Source organism: Meriones unguiculatus, chromosome 17 (assembly GCF_030254825.1).
Source record: "Meriones unguiculatus strain TT.TT164.6M chromosome 17, Bangor_MerUng_6.1, whole genome shotgun sequence".
NCBI lineage: Eukaryota > Metazoa > Chordata > Mammalia > Rodentia > Muridae > Meriones > Meriones unguiculatus.
The window spans coordinates 14,045,472-14,066,413 of NC_083364.1; the positions used below are offsets into that span (position 1 = coordinate 14,045,472).

The following is a 20,942-nucleotide window of genomic DNA, read 5'->3' on the forward strand; positions in this document are numbered from 1 at the left end:
TCTTGCGTGTGTGAACCTGCTTCCCAGTGGCAAGGAATTACAGGTCCACAGGAAACAGCAGACAGCAGGAAAGAAGAGTCAGTCTGGGGGCAGGAAGATGTGTGTTGGGATTACATTCTCGTTATGTCTGATTTACAGAATCTTTAGCCTCCAGATTCCATTATATTAATATTAGGGCAATATTGGTGTCATCTTGTGGGGTTCTTGTGAGAATGTGTGCAAAATGCTCTCTTTTAGCGATTAATTCCCAACTTGGAAATGTTAAGCCACAAACACTCAACATGTCATATTGATTGCTGAGTGAACACAGTGGTACTTAATGTTGTCAACTTGTGGGGGTCCAGAGGCATCCAGAGACAAACCTGTAGGCACGCCTGTGAAGGATTACCTACATGGGAAAACCCACCTTAACCTTGTGTGGGGCTCTATTCCATAGGCTGCGATCCTGGACTGAATAAAAAGCTAAGCAAAACTGACTATGAGCATTTAATTCTCTCAAGATCAAACAAAATACCCCAGGTTCCCTCTGAAATCCCTTCCCCAGTATGGACTGGAATTCAGAATAAAACCCATTATCTCTTCTACTCTTTCTCACGGGATACCTTATCACAACTTCCAGGTAAGTTTGCATTACAGAGACCCTGGTGAAATCAAGTGTGGGTAAGGCATTGTCTCTCATTTTTAAAATGTTTCCTGTTAAAGTCTGTTGAAGCTGAGTGTGGTGGTCGAGGAGAGGAGGCACCATGAGTTTGAGGGCAGCTGAGCCACACAGCATCTCTCTCAACAGGAACAGTAAGAGGCACAGATTATAGCGATGATCAAATGCAGTTGGTATGTAGAAACTGGTCGGCTGCTGTGACTGAGGCTGTAGGCCAATGCTTCCTGTGGTACCTATGCTGGTCTCAATCCCCGGGAGGAAGCACTCCTCCTTTCTTAGCCTCTAGATGCTTCAACTATAGGCCCGAGGTGGTTTGAGTTTGTCCCCATAGGCTCTGCTGTTTGAATGTTTAGGCCTCTTTCTGTTTGTCTCTCGGTTGCTGTCTCAGTATGGAAGCCCTCACTCCCGCTCCATCCCCATGCCTGCCTGCCACCCTGTGTGACACCGTGGTGGCCATGGACTCAACCTCTGAACCTGTGAGCAAGCCCCCGGGGAAAGGCTTTCTTTTGTAAGCTGCCTTGGTCATGGTGTCTCTTTACAGCAACAGAAGAGTGACTGAGACAAGGCCTAAGCCAGAGGCCCTTCTGTTAAGCAATTTTAAATAATCATCTCAATAAGAGTTTATTCCATTCCAGGGATCTAAGAACTAACACATTTTAAAGATGAGGAAACTGAGGCCTAGGCAGGTAGTGATTTTTTTTTCATATACTACTTAGCAGCAGAGCTAGGATTCATCCCTGAGCCCTCTGTACCTCCGACTCTGTTCCGGGCTCAAGCAACAATTCCTCTCACATTGCTTTTCTCAGGTACAAATACGGAATAAACCCCAACAGCACCATGGGTGATAGGAATCCCAGGTCCAGGCTAGAGAGATGGCTCAGAGTTCAAGAGCACTGGCTGCTTTTCTAAAGGTCCTGAGTTCAATTCCCAGCAATCACATGGTGGCTCACAACCATCTATCATGAGATCTGGTGCCTCTTCTGGCCCACTGGCACACATGCAGGCAGAGTACTGCATAATAGATAAATAAATAAATCTTTTTAAAAAATGGGGTATTCACATTACCTTAAAAAAAAAAAAAACACTAAATGAAGAATTCCAGTTCCACTTAAATGAATCCCACTTAAATGTGACTTTGATTGTGAACCTCTCAGGCTGCCTGAGTCAGCTCTTGCTCTCCCCAGGCTGACCCATCCTTTATCTGCCACTTATCATTACAGGACACCAATCTCTTCATAGCATTCCTCTGCTTAAAAGGCTCCCGGTGCTCTGCATGGCACAGGAGGGCTCCCTTGCCCTGGGCATTCTGGAGCTTCTCTGTACATCGGCTCCTTCGTCAGATCCACATGCCATCAGGGCAGCCCAGACTGACTTTCAGACCCTGAGGGCTCAGCGGTGAGTCTTAGCCCCCCCATTTCCTAGCATCAAAAAACTCACAGTCTAACCTCATGTGCAGTACACAGAAAAAAAAGTCCTTTGGGGCTGGAGCTCAGCTGCCAGAGGGCTTAGCTAGAATGCTCCAAAGCCAGGGTTTGTTCCCCAGCACTACAGAACACCAGCTGTGGAGGCATCTGCCTATAATCTCACCATTTAGTGGGTAAAAACAGAGGCATCAGGAGTTCAAGGTCATTCTTTCCTACTTTGCAGATTTGGGGCCATCTTGGGCTCCATGAGATCTTGTCTCAATAAACAAGTTCAAGGCCAGCCTGGTCTACATGAGACCTGATGTCCATAATAAAAGAGCCTTACTCTTACACCCTATTGTGATATAGAACAGAACATCGCTAAAAATTAAATTGAGGCAATTAGCAAGTTAAAAAATGCCAGTTCAGTGCACCTGCATATGTTTAAAAAATGTGAAGTATTTTTTGTCTTCTATCATACGTGACTTTGAGTAGATCTCTGGAAAAGTTATCTGCAGTGACCGAGGGTAAAATTTGTCTTTTCTCTGGAATGCATTTTCCTCTCACATAGATGGCCAAGTACTTACTATTCAACCTTTAAATGCAGGAACAGGGGGCTGCAGAGTGATGGGTGCGAGGTGGGGTAGAGAGGTGGAGGAGGGGTAGTGATGGCTCAGGGATAGTCTTGCATGTATGAGGCCTTGGTTAATTCACCACCACTGCAAACTAACAATCAATTGTTGAAGAGCTATTTTCCTATAACACCTTATTCCCCAACCTGCCTCACGCACAGTCTGCTTTTCCTCCCGTCCATCTCCCCAAGTCCTGAACTTGGATGACACCATTATTCCCACAGCCTGCAACTCTTTATTTATGCAATACATGGTTAAGATACTTCAGTACAGGTGCCTAACGCCGACTCCCCGTTCTTGGCTTATGTCTGTTCACCGACTAAGGGAGCAGTCTAAAAGTCTCTGACCGCTAGATCTTGCAGTGGAAACATTTTGGCATCAGACACGCCTTTGCTATCTATCACTCAGCATTTGATAAACTGGTTGAGAGGAGTCAGAAAAGGTCCTAAAGGGTAAACACAGCCGGATGAAAGCCAGCGACACCTAAGTGTGACCTATGCCAACTACACTGCTCTTTCCCTGTCATCCTAGTACCTGAGCTACATCTGGGATCAAGAGGGTGATGGAGCTCAGGCAGTTTTCCTCCCTGCCTCAACTGGACAGCTTCGCCCTCTTGTGATTTTTGACAGGCAGGGCCTTCACAGTCCAATGTTCAGTTGCCTCCTGGGGTCTAGCATCTTGGATTCTTTAAGGGTGACACCCGACTCTGGACTTCCTCCCCTGGAAAAAACAGTGGAGGGCCCACACAGAAGGCGGCAAGAAAGTCTGTCCCTAGGTTCAGAGCAGTCTCCGGGCTCAGACCACCGCGTGGAGCCCAGGAAGAGCAAGGATCTGCGGGCGCCGCCCAGGGCAGTCACCGCTGGTGCACAGGCCCCACTCGGGTTGGCCCCAAGGGGCATCCATCTTCCAGGACGAGCTCGGAGCCGGGACCGGGGCGAGGGCGGGGAAAGGGTCGGCCCGGAGCGCGGTCCCCTCGGGCGACAGGGCCCCGCCTCGCCGAAGTGCCGGGGGCCCGGGCAGCCACGGCCTTCCTCCCGGCGCCGCAAGCACAGGGCTGAGCGCGCGCCCAGGGCTGGGCGGCCGCCGGGCGGGGGCGCGGCTCCGGGTGCGCGTGTGGTCGCGGCCGCCAGGGGGCAGCAGCGACCGGTGGGCGGTGGAGACCGAGCACAGGCGCCTGGCGACCAAGGCAGCAGAGGACCCTCCTGGCACCGGCTCCGGAGACGCGTTCCCCGCCGGCGCTGAACCGGGCGCGTCCGAGGGGCATCGCCGTCGCCGCCCTTCGAGCCCCGCCGATCGGACTCGCGCGGGGACGGCCATCCCTTCGGCCTGCCGGGCGTCGGCAGCGGCGGCGGCGTCCCAGCCCCGGGGCTCCGGCAGGAAGGGAGGAGGCGGCGGCGGCCGGCGGGGTGCGACCCCTGCAAGGGTCTCCACAATGGTGCGCGGCGCTAGCACGGTCCCCGCGTCCGCCCCGCGGCTGTAGAGGAAGCGGCCGGGACCCGCCCCCACCCCGGACCCCCAGCCACTCGCTCGCCCGAGTTGGCATGGCCGGCCTCGCGGGCTGGGGCTCCCGCTCGCCAGGACCTACAAACCAGGACCCAACAGACACCTCGCTGCTCTTAGCATGCTTTTGTCCACTGTTTTGTTTGTTTGTTGGTTTGGTTTGTTTGTTTTTCACATCAAAGAAAAAAATGACACAAATATCTTCCAATATTTTGTCCATTTTTTTCCACCAGGCATTGGTTTTCTTGTACTGAGACTACATTTTTCATTGTTCGTGTATATGACTCAAAAACATTTTCTTTCAATCTGCTGCTGTTGATATTTTTTTCAGAGATTTTGCTTTTGGAGTCATATATGGAAACTTACCATCAATCATCAAGGTAATGGACATCATTGTCTATGGTTTCTTTTAAGCACTTTATAATAATTTTATGTTTAATCTACAGTCCTCTTCAAGGTAACTTTTCATAGGCTGCGAAAATTGTAACTATTTTGCTCATGGACATCTAATTATTCAAACACCATTTCTTGAAAAAATTTACCTTTTCTTTATTGTTTTTGCACCGATGTCAAATACAACTAACTGTTCACTTACACATCGACATTAAGATGTTCTGTTGAATGCTTGGGCTCACTGACCACACAGTGCCTTGGTCGCTGTGGCTTTATTCTGTCTGGAGTACTGTGCCTCCTCCATATTTCTTTCACTTTTCCAGACTGTTGTCATTCTTGTGCTTCCCTCATGTGCTTTTACTTGTCCATGTTTCTAAAGCCTCAAGATTCACTATCTATTTGGATTTACTGAAGTCCATCAATAATTTAGGGAATAATTGTTACCTCAAGCACATGTTCTCTGATGAACACATATGCTATCCGTCCTCAGCAATTTGGGTCTTTCCTTTTCATTGTGTTCTCATTGTATTTTATCATAAAGATTCTGTGCATGTTTCTATTGGACTTAAGTTAATTCCCATTTTTGGAACTATAGTGAGATGGAAACTTCATTTTCTTTGGCAACTCTACATTGCCAGGCTGTAGGAAAATGACATGCTGTTTTCCACAGTGGCTCTCTCTGAAAGTATTAGGGGAATGATTTGACGTTGTGTCACATGAAGTACAGTTCAAGGAACCGGGAATGTTGTCACACTAATAGAAGACCTTGTCAAACAAGTCAAACTGTGTGAGCTAGGAGCGCCAAACATTGGCGACATTTTGGTAGGGATCAGAAGTGAAACTTCCCCTGCCCACTATGAAATTATAGAACTAACCCATAAGTATAGATGATGATTAATTATAGAGTTTAGTCAGAAGTCCCAGAATACTGACATGGAAATCAAGCTGCATCACCAACCTGGGAGTTTTCAAACTGTTATCTTTTAAAGCAGAGAGTCAAAAATAAATAAACAGCTGACAAAGGAAGGTGAGTCCTGGTGCAGTGTGGTGTGAAAGTGAACTAGTGCCCAGAGATCCCAACCGTCCTACTCCTATTGTGTGAGAACACAGCACACAGATAAATATTGCTTCTAGAGTCCAAGGTTGGGCTTCTCCAGACATGCACAGCCGAGCTGCAGTTAAGACTGAGTGCATAGTAGCACAGCCGACTTTGTTATGAAAGGAGCAGAAATTTTCATGGAAATGCTCTGCTAGTGCTAATTCTCATCTTGACCTGTGTGAGTGAGCTCAAGCCAGGGACCGGCAAGAGATCACACAGCACCCTCCCTTTGCAAGTTTGATTCCAAAATGTCTTTCTTCTAGAATGTAGGCAAGGCCAGGCACATTTTGAGGCTTCATCAAAACAAGATTAAAGAGTTTTGTTTGTAATGAAATGAGTTGATGTTTAAAAAAAAAGAAAAAAAGGAAAAAAAAAAGCTGTTTCTTTTTATTTATTCACTTTCCTGCCAATTGTAGCCCCCTTCCTCCTCTCCTCCTCATCCCACACCCTCACTCTTTCCCTTGCCCCCCTCCCCTTCTCCTTAGAAAGTGGGAGCCCCCACCATCACCGACCCACGCCAGCATATCAAGTCGCCTTAGGGCCGCATGCATGCCGTATCAGCAGAACTGACAGTCCCACGTGCCTTTTGGCATCCACATCACTGTGGCAGTGTACACATCTCCCAGGGCGAGGAACAGTGCTATTTGTCTGGGTTTAGCCAGGGGTGGCGCGTGGAAGACATTAGCACAGCCAACCATGATGAAGGAGGAGGTCACTTGCACATCAGAGAGCAGGAAGAGTAGGGAGGGGACAAGCCTCAGTGCACACCTGATGGGGCCAACACAGAGAAATCTTTCTTTTTATCATTTTTATTGCATTTGTTCCCTCAGTTGGAGTGACCTAGAAATAGCTTGCTCATAAAAGATTAGCCACATTTACGAACACAGATATCTTTAATAACAAACCCAGAATTCTCTTTGTAACATTCTGTTTTTTTTTAAATCAGAACAAACATCACAAATTCACTGACACATAAGCACTCAACTTCTATAATCTATTTTTTAAAGAATTTGTTAGACTAGATCAGGAACCTCTAATACCATGGTCATATATTTTAAGAGTGTGCCTGCAGTGCCCTCTTCTGTTAACTATAGGTAAGTGCAGTTTCCCATCTGCCTTTTAGAAGAAAGTTATTTTGGCAGAACTGTTCGACTGCAAAATTTTGCAAATTTTGGACAGTTTATTTCTACTGACTTCTTTTGTATCAATTACAGTTTACTCATTTTGTTCTACTGACTTCTTTTGTTGCTATGTTAAGAAGCTACAGCATCAAAGAAATGTATTACAAAGATTGAGTTCTTTTTCCAAAACCCGCAAGATTTATGATTTGTAATAATGTTTCTCCAGGTTGACTATGTTACCATCTTCCAGGCATGGTGCCTGTTTGTAGGATGACCTATGCCACTCAGTATTATCCAGCACCTGCTCGTGGTAGCCGTCAGGCACACACAGGGGTCATCTACAAGACAGAGGTGGCCACAAACTGCATTTTGACAAAACCATGGTTCTGTTTGCTCTGCCACATTGCTAAAACAAGTGATGAGGATGTAGGGTGCTAAATAACTAATCGCTGCCTGCACATGTGTTTAAGAACATTCTCCAGATTCCAACAGTTTTCTAAAGAGAGATGCAAGTCAGTTTTACTGGACACTGGCCATGAGACCAAAAAACAAAACAAAACAAAACTTAACCAAAGCAATTTTAGATGGCCACAGATCAGACCAAACAACAGGACAAATACATAAGATTCTTCTGTGGGGATGGAAAAAAGTTAATAACTAATTAACAATCCTCAGGTACTAATAAAGGGATTAATAACACAACGGGTACTGAAAAATAGAATGTATGGTATCATGAATTTTAGATGTTCTCTGGGTCAAAATACCAGTAGTTTTATAAAGAGGATAAGTAAAAACATTTTTTAATGTATGATTTAAAATTTAGACTAAAGAGCCTTTCTACTCTTATCAACATTTATAAAACTTTTTGTGCTACTAAACCTGCCCAGGTTTCTTAGAAATCACAATAGAAAATAACTAAGTTCACATGAAAAAAAATAAAAAATGAAACAAAAAGATCCAATATGCATATAAATAAAGAGTTTAATGAAAGACATTAGAAGATCCAGGCTGGAGAAAAGGCTCGATCAGTAAAGTGCTTGCAAAGACGAATAAGGTCCAAAGGTCCCAGTTCTGTCCCAGGACACAGTAAACCCAGGGATGGAAAGGCAGAGGCAGGAAGATCCCCAAAGTCCCTTGGTATCTGTCCTGACTAGTCTTTTGTTAACATGAGCTAGAGTCATCTCAAAGGAGGGAGCCTCAATTGATCCATAACAGCTGTAGGTCATATTCTTAATTAGTGATTGATGAGGAAGGGCCCAGCCCATCCTGAATGGTGCCATCCCTGGGCTGGTGGTCCTAGTTCTATAAGAAAGCAGGCTGAGCAAGCCATGAGGAGCAAGCCAGTAAGCAACACCCCTCCATGGACTCTGCATCAGCTCCTGCCTCCAGGTCCCTGCCCTGCTTGAGTTCCCGTCCTGAATTCCTTCAGTGATATGTAAGTCAAATAAACCTTTTCCTCCCTAACTTTCTTGTTGGTCACAGTATTTCATTGTAGTAATAGCAGCCCTAACTAAGACATGTTGGTACCAGGATTGTGGGGTGTTGCTGTGAGACTGAGCTGACCGTGATGTTTTGGGAGGATTGCAGAAGGACTTAAAACTTTGGATGAAAAAACCATTGAGTGTTGACAGCTTAGTGGGCAGCTGCTGGAGCTTGGAAGATAAGGATGTTGAGAGCGGTGCTGACAATAGAGGCCTGGCTTGTCAAGTTTCAGAGGAAAGCAAAGACTCTGCTGGGCCATTTTTGTGAGAAATCTGTGGTGTCTGAACAGCTGGGGCTGAAGAATCAGCTGTGATTAACAAAGACCAGCACAGTTGAAGAGAAAGCTTTGTGTGACTAAGACAATCAGTGTTGCTCAGCCACAGCTGAGGAACTAGCAGTACTTAAGAGCCCAGCATCATTAACGTAAAGCCTTCTGGAAAGTGTTTTCTCCGGGTCAACACACAGGCTCTGTGTTCCAGAGGTGGCCAAGGCTGTTGGCAACAGAACTTGGTAGTGTACGAGTCACCCAGGTGGTACTGGTTTTGAAGGCATGAAGGAGTGTGGAGATCAGCTGAGACTTGGCTCTGGGAGAAGCCAGGAGAGGCCACTGGTGAAGGTGCAGCCTCAGCAGCAGTTGAAGACCCAGGATTAAAGGGATCATGCAGAGAGCCTTTGAGAGGCTATTGGGGAAGTCCATCCCAGCCAGCTGCAGTAACATAAGATGACCACCAAGAAGAGCAACAGCAATGGAATAGAGCCTTCTGGAGCTTAGAAGACAAGCTGTGTGTGCTGCAGGGTGTGTGGCTGGAGAAGTGACCCAAGCCCCTTGGAGGAGCCCAGAAGATCATCTGCAAATATTAAACAAACCCACAAAAGAGAAACACAAACACAGTGTACAAATGTGGGGCAAAGCAGCCATTGGAAAGTCAGTGTAACAGGAAAAGCTTGAGAAGACAGTGTAAAGTGTATCCTGTCCTGGTATGGAATTTGCTAGATTGTGTATTTCCTTTAACGAAGTCAGTTTCGGGGAGTCTGTACTTAAGGCAATGTAGGTTTTCTCTACTGTGTTCCTTGCTCTCTTCTGAGTCTTGCTCACTAAATGAACTGTGAGCATCTGAATTATTCTGCAGTCTGTTTCAGGCAATCTAAAGTAGACTTTGCTTATAAAAATAAAAATAAAAAAAAGTTACTCTTGAGAGTTCTTCCAGCCACCCCCATTTCCCAGTTTCCAAGCCCCTTCCACATGTAACTGTTTGTTACAGTGGCACCTCCCTTCAAGGTGTTCTACTGACATAGCACAGTTTGCTAAGGCTGCTGTAGTGAACTGCCCATGGAGCGATTGAGAACGTTACAGCTTCTGCCTTCCTCAAGGCTGGTGTGTCTGTGTCTCTGGAAGGCTCTGCACCTCAGCAGCTAGGTCACATTGAGACACTCTGCTGTGTAAGACAATAGTCACAGGATCTAGAGATTAAGTTATGACCTGGAGAAGCGGGGCATTATTTAGCCTAACACATTTGGATGTTTTATCCAATGGCCCAAATTTTCACACTGGTTGTTAGTGTGGCTTTAAGAGCATGGAATAATGGAAATGGACCAAAGAATATCTTTCAAAATAAATGACAAGGGGTTCTCAGAGGTTGTAGGCCTGCATATTAATGTTACCTCATGTAACAAAACAAAGCATTGTGGTTGCCCTTAGGAGACAGGATGAAGTGTCTGTCAGCTTGCAGAGGGGATCATGCCTTCAAGGACGTCTGAGCAAATGGGGAGGTGATATCTATCCCCTTGACACACTGAATGCTTTGGTGTACTTGTGGCTTCAGCGCAAGTCATTTAGTCTCTCCAGTCACGATATTAAATTAATTCTAATAATGATGGTATTTTAGTTTATAATATACATTTTGCTTCAGAATATGATGGGTAGCCAGGGTTCAGTGACATTTGGGGTTCCTCGGTATAAGTACAATATCCTGTAATCTTTACAACTACAGCCACTGAAGTCTACCTGGCATACAGTAAGCTGCCACACATGACCGAGGAATGTCTTGGTCACTGCTGCAACCGACCATGGAGAGAAATGTCTCAGCTCAGAGTCAAATGAGAAAAGAATAAAACATACATTTTCCTAACATTCTAAAATGGCTAAGACAGCAGATGTGTCTGGTTTTGTTCTTTGACTACCAGGTTTATATCTGTGGGAACATGTTTTCGAAGGCACTCTTGATCCCCCGACGTGACTGCGCAATGGAGGGAAGGACAGTTGATTGTAGGAAGAACACAGTACAGGTACTGTTAGACAACACTAACCTTGCCTGCCGCGTGACGCCTCATGGACCTACTGGAGGGAATGTACTCTCATAAGTATGCTCTCTATTTTATCATATAGTATGCACAGTATATTTATACTTCTATAAACCACTTTATATCTTTATGCTTCAGCTTGGGAAGAAAACAGAAATCAATCCTGGGAATGAATAAATAAATAAATAGGTCCAGCTTGCACTTTAGTAAACGTTTTCTTATTAAATTAGACATTTCAAGGTAATTTTGGAGGGAAAGCTGGAGACCTGCCTCAGTGGCAGATGAGTTGCCTGGCATGTGCCATGCCCTGGGTTCAGTCCCCAGTGCAGAGAAGAAAGAAACTAAAAGTCTGTAAATAAATTCTGGGGAGTCTTATTTCTGTTTTGGTTTTAGCTGATGATATGGAAAGCTTCATGTTCCACATTTCATGCACTTGACTGGTAAATGAACACAATGTTCTATGCCTCAAAGGACGAAAGTAAACATTACTTTCATGATTTACTATTTGTTCGTGGTTAGGTTAACCTGGAAATACTCAGAGTCCAACTTTTACTTATTAAAACATTTTATGTCATATCTACTATGATTTACGTAATTATGTAGGCTCCCTTTCTTTTCCAAAATTCAAAACTGTTTCTGTTTTGATTTTTAGATTCTAAACCACCAGTGCATTGCCAAGACTTTCAAGGATGTTACTTTTCTTTAACTTACTTATCACTGTATAATTTCTTAAGTTTCAAATAGAATTAAGATGATTTTAATTAGAAAAAACATAGTTTTATCATGAAAGTACTGTTTCCAGTTGGCTTTTAACGGAAATAAATATTAGTTGTTTTTACATGTTTACTTCGTTTTTGTTATTGTTGTTTCAAGACAATGTTTTTCTGTGTAGACTTGGCTGCCCTGGACTTGCTTTGTAGACCAGGCTGGCCTCAAACTCACAATGATCTCCCTGCCTCTGCCTCCTCAGTGCTGGGATTACAGGTGTACATCACTGAACCCGGCTTGTCCCTGTTTGTCTTCAATTAAATATTTTATATAATGTTAGTACATGAGGACATGAATACATGTTAGATCATGAATACATGATCCAGTCCAACCTGCATTCCCTCCCCTCCAGTTCCTTCTCTGTACAACCCACCACTTCTCCCTTCACCCTATGTTCACATGTGTGCCCACATATACACCTCGGCAGCCTGCAGCTATCAGCTGGTTTTGAGAACAGGTTTCTCATAGAAGTTTAGTGATTAGGCTAGGCTGTCTGGACAGTGAGCACCAGGGATCTGCCTCTCCATCATGAATCAGCCTTTTATCTTAGTTCAAGAATTGTCCTTAGGTCCTCATGCTCATGGCACAAGCACTTTATCAACTCAGCTAGCTCCCAAGCCTGTCATTGCTTGACTCTCTCAGAGGAATCATACATGCAGTGTAAACAGGTATTTAGTCTCATTGTTCTAATCTCATTGTAGGTTGTGTGTATACTCCTAAACTTCACACTAGTTAGATTTCACTGCTTGAAAGAGTAAGTGGATCTTAGTGGCAGGAAGACTGTCATAGAATGTGCAACACCTTGGGTTCAATGGCCAGTCCAAAAAAAAAAAAAAGTGAATGTCTATTGCATGCATTAATTGCTCTCTGTGTTTGTAGTTGATCAGTGAACATGTCAGTGGACTAACATTGCAGAGAAGTTTCTGGAATTCAACTAGTCTATAGAGTGGAATATGTGAGACTCTCATTTCTTCCCTGAAGGCACAGTCATACACGTCACCATAACCTTATGATTACTTGGTATTACCACAGTGATAGAAAAGGGATTAAAGCAAAACATCATTAACTACCACCAAGAAAGGCTAAGCCCTGTTTGCCTTTCTTAGGTTTGTATGCAAGATTTTACATCATCATGGAAGAAACCGTGTTACTTCCTCTTAGAAAACTTTGTAGTCAAGTTCTGTGATAGATTTTTAAAATACCTTATTAAACAATGAAAAGTAGTAGATAATGTATCCAAAATTAATGAAGTCTCATGGAATATCACGTTACACTGGTGCTAACTTAAGTGAATTCCAAAACTATACTGTTTGCACAGTTACTTCAGACTGAAATGATTTCTCTGGGCACTCTATATGGAAGTGCTTACTCTGAAGACATTTTTCAGTTGAGGCAAGCGGTAGAAAAATATATTGAACATTGTAAGTTCTGATTCTTACACATATGCTAAGTAACCCACAAGAGGAAATTAGAATTCTGTACATGATTATTTTCAGTTAATGTATTTTCAGTAATAACTTTAGATAGTTAGAACCTAGCACTCATTCTGTACATTATACTACTCATACACAAGCCTTATTTTTATAATGTTAGTGTATATTAGGAAATTTTCGTGTTTTAAGTGTAGTAGCTAGGGGTGGAGATACACCTCAGTTGGTAGAACTCTCACTGAACATGCGCACATCTCGACTTGGTTCCCAGCCCCACATGGACAGGGAGTGGGGCGCACATTCTTATTCCTAGCACACCAAGAGTGAGGGCATCCGTAATTCTCTGCCTTAACTAGATGCTCAGGCATCTTTACCCCTTCTCTCTCAGGCCTTCCCTCACCCTGAGCTCTCTAGGAGGTGATCTCCCTACTCCAGGATGTTCTGTGCATTCCATCCTTCTCTTCTCAGACCATGTTCTGTCAGGTGCTGCCTCTCTCTCCTTCATTTTCCTCCCCCACTACTCTCCGTTGATCCTCATCCGGAATTTCAGAATGGTTGTCCACACTCACTGTTTTCACTTCCCAACTGCTCATTCCCTTGTACTTTGACTCCCAAAGTTCAGAACACTTCGGCTGCAGTGATTGCTTGGGGCAGCGGGTGAAAGTGTGAGTTATCGAGCATGTCTATTCCTTTTATGAAGACTTAAAAATATATTGCAAAGAAGAAAATACAACATTCTCCCACTTGCTAACCACTCAGACTTAACATATCTCAACTGTCAGGAATTCTTTATGTTTAACTTTCCTCCTAACAGAATTGTTTCCAATAAAAGCCTTTTCTTTGTTTCCTACTCTTTTTATTCTTCACTAAAGAATTGCTATTAGGAATTTAATGTATAATCTCACTCACATTTTTATATTTCTACTGATGGAAGATATATAAGTATTTTTCAATACTTATTTTTATGTACTTTCATATTTACATAAAATTACCCTTTAAGGGCTGGTAAGATGAGTTGCCAGGTAAAAGTGGTTGCCCTTAACTCAGACAACCTGTATTCAACCCCAAGGTCTGCATGGTGGAAGGAGAGAACCAACTCCTCCAAGTTGTCCTCTGGCTGTCACAAGCACACCGTGGCACACATGCACACAAATCCTTTTAATTATGTACAGAATCTCCTGAAGCTTGATGCTTTCCTTTACATTGTATCTTACTGCCTTGCCTTCAGTGAAGAAATGAGAGTCCACTCTCATATACTAGCTGAATTTCTACATCCAAAGCTTTCTATTATTCTGTCCCACTTGCTCAGAAGAACTTGCATTATACAAATTGCACTTCCAACGAGAATATTAATTAAATCTTATTCTAGGTTTTATATAAAATTATTGAAATTCCTTTGTTCAGCTTTGTTTATCTCTTGCCTGTGGTGTGTTGTTTTCGACTGCTTCATCACTGGCCCAGGTGTGGTTCCAGGGTACTTCTCCATAGACATAGACAACATGGTCCTTGTGTTAAACTGAAGAGAAAAAGGAAAGATCTCCCATGCCACCCAGTGGTTACTGTATGCACAGAATTTAATGCAAACCCAGAAACTGCGGCATCTGGCTGTTGTCTTGCTTGGAAATGAATACTGTGACAATGACTGGATAATGCAGTTCCTCAAAAGAAATGGAGGCTTTGTGGACCTGCTTTTCATAACATACGACAGCCCTTGGATTAATGGCGCAGATGTTTTCCAGTGGCCTTTAGGTGTGGCGACGTAAGTATAAGATAAGAAAGGCATCCCTCGGGTGTTCTGAACAGAACAGGGAAGATGGTGTTTTAAATGGCAGTAAGCTCACTGGTGATGAGGCAGGCCTATCTTTCCTACCATCAAAAAGAGTGGCCTCGAGCCTCAGTGGCAATAGTAACTGCTTTGTTGTATTTTACCATCTTCTGAGGAGAACTGAAGAGTACTTGTTTGTTCTAAAAATGGATATAGGATAAAATTTTAAGCTTAGTAGTGTCCTGAAGAGATGTTTAGCAGAAAATGAACAAAGACAGAGCCATAATTCTACTGAAAACAAATACTGTTGTGGCAATATTTTTATATACTGTATAGACTTCCCTTGGGTTTGTGATTGGCTGACTTGATGTTAATCTCAACTGTAAAAGCAGAGGTTAATTAAATGATATTTAGGGTCCTCAATATATAATCATCTTCCAGTTTAAAAAAAAATGGAAAACATTTTTTAAACTTTCTGTGGATAGATTTTTAATAGAGATAGGCTCTCAGTAGTATATACACTTTCTGAGGTCAGGAGTTTTCTTCCCTGATTTAAATTAGTTCTGTAGAAATGGGCTATAGAGGTGGCTCAGCAGTTAAGAACAATTACTGCTCATATAGGAAACTCAGATTCAGTTCTAAGCACCCACATGCTGTGTCTCATAGCCATCCAAGGCTCTGAATCCCTGTTCTGAACTCTGTGGGTGCTTGGCTACACATGGAGACAAGCAGGCACACAAATATACTAATATACACATAAATTTAAAAAAAGTAAATTTTAAAATAATGCTTATACACAGTAGGTACTCAGATATTTGTTGATGAAGTGAATCATCTCACTGACAGAATTAAATCCAACATTCATTATTATGTCACTGGTTACCACCATTTGTAGATTCAGACTGCTTTAGCTGTACAGATGTCACTAGAGAAATTCCAGGGACAGGTATTCCCACCACTACATGGACAACATTCCAGGCGAACAGGTTTAGGCTGGGACCAGCCTTAAAATTTCAAAAACTTTGTAAGTACACCCAACCTTCAGAAAAATCTATTTATTGAAAAGAGCCTGTATTTGTAGAAATATTTATACTTTTTCCACATTGTATGACATCACCTACTCACCTAATAGAAGACAGAAGCATAGTCATTCTGGTGTTGCCAGCCTCACCCTGTTCCCGATGAGGAGACATTGGGTAGCATCCGGAAACCTTTTGGTTGTCTCAACTGAAGAGGGGGAATTATAACAACTGGTGTCAAGGGGGTAGAGCCCAGGAATGTTATTAAACATGGTGCAGTCTATGGCACTCTTTCAAACAAAAAGTTATTTGACCCAAAATGCCATAATAATCTTGTATACAGCATAGACTACAGGCACACATTTATATGCAAACCAGTGCCCATGGAATGAGCCTCCTCTGTATAATAACAGGTTTGTTGTAAGCGGTAATTGATATATCTTCTAGTAAACTGCTGTTCGTCCTAACAGCTGTATAACCAAATCACCACACAGAGACTGGGTTTATTTAGTTAACCTAGATCACAGTGCTGGGCAATAGCTACTCCATCCTAAACCTCCAAGCCCTCATGGTTTCCTAACATTTAGATTTCCCACGTTATACTTGCTTTTTGTGAAATATTAGATCCAGTCCATCTCCACGTAGTTCCAAGATCTGTCCTCCAGCTCTCTCTCCTAGCTCTCCTCTCCTCCCACTGTCCTCTGGCTCCTCCCCTCTTTCCTGTCCTCTGGCTCCTCCCAGCTCAACATTGTGTCTAATTTCTTTATTTTGGCCTGTTTGCACACAGTTGAGACAGGATGCTTTAAATAAGTATTACTAGGCAATATCCGGAGTGAAACCAAAGAGTTGGGCGGGCGGGAGGAAGAAATCAGCATTTGAATGAACAAGGGTAAGGTGTATACATTTCAAAAGAATGTTATACCAACACAGGTTTTATTCATTGTTTTATTTTTGGAATTTTTTTGAAATTAACTTTTCAGAGTTCATGATTATAACAGTATATTTTCTTTTTAGTGGACAAATAGGACTCTTAATGTCTGTGGTGTACAGTGTGCTTAGAAACCATGGTCTTTAACACATGGCTTAACAAGCCAAGCTGTGGGGCATCCTGCCATATAGTAATTCATTACTTGCTTTTATAGATACAGAAAGTTTCCCGTGGTTGAAGCCAGCAGGTCGATGATGCATGATGAGAGGCCCTACATATGTAATTTTTAGGAACTATCTATGAAAACTCATCAAGACAAGCACTAATGAACATTTTGAAACAAGATGGAGGTAATAAACTTTGTTGGGTTTCTGCAAGAGAGCAGTAAGTTCAATGTTTGCATGGTTCCTTCCTGTGGCTCTCCAATGCGAATGTCACCTTGTGTACAAATAGGTTTCTATAGAAACAGTGGTAACTGCTTATTCCAGCCTCCTGTCTAAAGGTACAGCAGTAACTAAAACTTAGGAAACTGGCTTTTCTCCAGTCTTTCCCATTATACTCAGGAAGAAAGTATTGATGGAGTAATGGAAGTCATTTTGCAATAATTTCTTTTGCTATTAAATAAACACATGGAGTATAAAGCTGAGTGGCCAGGGAATGGATGCCTAAAACATATGCTTCTAGATCTAGAAATTTATTTTTTAATTGTGACAGAAATTGCCTTCTAGATGGATATCACTAATTACTATGAATTTAATACAATTACTATTAATGTAAATGTATTAAATTCATTTACTCTGAGTTACCAAACAACTGCCAAATGCCAAAAACCATCTTACTCATAAGAACAGTGAAAACAAAACAAAAACAGTGCCCTCATAGCACTTGTTGGAGGAGACAAGTAAAACAGTGTGTGTCAGGAGATGGTAATGCCTTGTAAGAAGAGAATTAAAGACAAGAAGGCCACAGAGAGGACTGAGGTGGAGGGTAGAACATTTGTTTTCAGGTAGCGAAGGAGAGCACCAGGTGGAGGGCTACATTATATACAGGCCTGAAGAGGGCACAGGAGTCAGCAGGGTCCATTTAGAGAGGGGAGCCAAAGCAAAGGACATAAGGCAGGGGGGTGCTTACACAGCAGCTGAAGGGCTGGTGAGTGAGAGGTGGTATGAGAGAGGAAAGTCTTACTGGAGGAAAAGCACTAATAAAATGTCGGGAGCCGCATTCGCCATTACAAGATGGCGCTGGCTTCCTGTTTCCTGGTTCTTCTTGTCAGTGCTGTATCTTGCAGCAGCACATGCGCCACAGGATGCTAATATGGATTTGAGTGCTCTCCCTATCAGAGAACACATGCTAATTGGGTATTGTGCGGAGCACCAATTACAGACGAGCACGTAGCCCTACGGGCTATTTAAGCAGAGCACTCACAAGGCTTGAGGTCCTTCTCCATCTACCTGCAAGAGCTTCATAATAAAGATTCTGCTGGACAAATCTTCGGTTGCCGCGTCATCCTTATCGGTGAAGGCTGCGCGCGACAATAAAATGGTTCTGGTTGAGCTGAGCTAGAGGTCATGTACTACCCTCTGTGTTCCTGCTGCTTCTAGACAATTCTGTCCTTCCACACCTGGAACCCCATTTCTCAGTCTCATGCCAGTGTGTGTAACTGGAACTCTGTAGCCCTGAGCCTTCACCTTCGCCTTAAAACCCTGATTCCTTAAAGACTGGAGCTCCAGTGCCCCTCTGGCTGACACCAGTCTTGTCTGAATTCTTGGTGACTTCTAAGTCTAGGCAATCCTTCCATCACCTTGGTATAAGGTTTCTTTCTTTCTCCCCTTCATAGATCATAGGCTTCGATCAGCCATTTCCTGTTATGGTCATTTCCTAAATGACCACTTTCATTTCACATACCACAAGGTCTCTCCATGACCTCGAGTTCTAGCATTTCTGTTGGTAACCATCCTATCTTGCCATTCCAACTCATTCTCTGTAATGGGACTCCACACTTCAGCTGGAATTTACAACATGGTTTTTACTATCCCCTGATTGTTCTTCCTGTCCCTGTATCAACTTCTGAATTACACAGCTTAAATTCTACAGTCAACCAGCCCTGCATATATGTTCCCCTTTCTAATTCCCCCATCTAGCGAACCCTACCTGTCTAGTCTCCCCTTCTGCCCACTCCATAGCCATACTCACGCAGCTGTGCATAAGTTTAGACAGTTTGAAAGCTGAAGAACCCATCACTCATGTATTTCCTAAAGTATTCCCCCTTTCTCCTCAAAGACTGCTTTATACCTTCTGTCCTAACCTTTGACACCTCCTCAGTCTCCCTGTAGAGACTGGTGCTTCTTTCACTAAGAGAATACAAATGGAAAAGAATGCCAGGCTCAGCTTCTGCATGTATGTGGCCTATATATTCATTCCATTTTCAAGACCACAGCCAGATTGAATGTTAAAATGTTTATTGCTTATGTCGTTCCCTCATCAGAACACTACAGGTGAGTCTTCTGTGAGCAGAATTTGTGGTTTTTGACTGCTCACCTCAGTTCCTCTACTTCCACCTTGCTGGCCTCCCTACCAGTTCTTGGGCATAACAAGCACAAGCATGACCTTCATCTTTGTTTATTCTCTACTCTTCCCCACGTCTGCACTAGCCTGCCTGTTCACATACAGCTCTTGATTCTGAGCCCTTGGCAGTGAAACATTCAGTAATCACCCATACGAAAATGCAGCCCTGTCACTCCAGAAGCCCCTCTGTGCTTTTCCTCACAGGGCTTCAGACTTTCTAGAAAATGTCCTGACTTAACTCAAAGACCTAATGCCCACCACTGGATACAGCACAGCTGCATCAGAGTAAGACGAGAGAACTCGACACTCGGGAATTACGGAGTGAATGAATACACCCATTCGAAGATTGATCACTGGATATTTTTAAATATACAGCAATAAAATGTTCAGATCATTTTCAAATGTTCAAAACAAAAAACTTGTTTTAGGCAGTCTCATGTAGCACAGGCTGTCCTCAAACTCGGTATTTAGCCCAGGATGATGTTAAACTCCTGATTCTTCCTATGCCTCCCAACTTCTAGAATTAGGGAATTTTATACCCAGTTTATGGATAGATGATGATCAATACTAGGTCTGAGTTCTAGCAGCTGGGCTATACCCAAACCCCCAAAACTTAAAGAAGTTTTAAGAAATGTGTTTGGCCCAACATTTTCAATGCCTCTCATATTTATCATCTCTATGATGTGTTCACATTTTTGATAACTGACATTAAAAGTTTTGCTTCAAAAAAGATGCCATAGGAAAGTAAAACCTTACAGGGATTTCTTTGTTGTTTGTTTAATTTCCTAGGTGGCAGCCTCAGGAGACAAATGAAAGTCTTAAGAATTACCAAGATGCTTTGCTTCAGAGTGACCTCACTTTGTGTCCTGTAGGAGTGAACACAGAGTGTTACAGAATATATGAGGCCTGCTCGTTTGGCTCCATTCCTGTGGTAGAAGATGTGATGACAGCTGGCCACTGTGGAAACATGTCCAGTCACCACAGCGCTCCTCTGCAGTTACTCAAGGCCATGGGTGCCCCCTTTATCTTCATCAAGGACTGGAAGGAGCTTCCTGCCATTTTAGAAAAGGAGAAGACTGTAACTTTACAAGAAATGATTCAAAGAAGAAAAATGTTACTTCACTGGTACCAACACTTCAAAACAGAACTAAAGTGGAAATTTACTAATATTTTAGAAAGCTCATTTTTTATAAATAATAAAGGTTAATCATACCTAGTTGTAAGTGTGTGTTCTTAAGTGTGAATATGTACAGCACTTGATAAGGTGGCTCCAGCAACTCAGTTTCACAGAAGGGCCCAAATGTTCTCCTTTTTGGCTACTGCTGTATACAAGATCAAAGAAATGGCGATATTTTACTGAGGCTGACCTGGCAAGATACTTAAGTGGTTAAAGGTGCTTACTGCCAAGCCTGATGACCTAAGTTCAGTCCCCCAGAAACTACACGGTAGGAGAGAAGTGAGTCTCATGGGCTGTCATGTGACCACCCCACCAGCGTGCACACACAAACACATCAATTAGGTGGATAGATAGATTGGTGGATGGATGGATATGTAGACAGGTGACTCAGGTTCAGTTCTACCGAGATCAAGAAGCCAGCATTTACTGACCATGCTCACTGACTTTAACCCACTTTAGGGGCTGGAGTGCTGGCTCAGTGTTTGAAAGTGCTCACTATTCTTGCATATAGCCTGAGTTCAGTGCCCAGCATGCATGGCACACACTCAGCCATCTGTAAGTATTGCTCAGTAGGTCCTGACATGTTCTTCTATCTTCCATGCACACAAGTGCATATGACACATAAAATAAAGAACTAACTGATAGAGTACTATTTACTAGGGCTGACATCTGGTCATGTCAGTAGCAGGATATATGCTGAA

The 20,942-nt window shown here is 43.2% G+C and overlaps 1 pseudogene; it reads left to right on the plus strand.

The window, feature by feature from the left end:
* The first annotated feature begins 9,139 nt into the window (after positions 1 to 9,139).
* On the plus strand, positions 9,140 to 20,271 carry LOC132648685 (ribitol-5-phosphate xylosyltransferase 1-like; annotated as a pseudogene).
* The last annotated feature ends 671 nt before the right edge of the window (positions 20,272 to 20,942 follow it).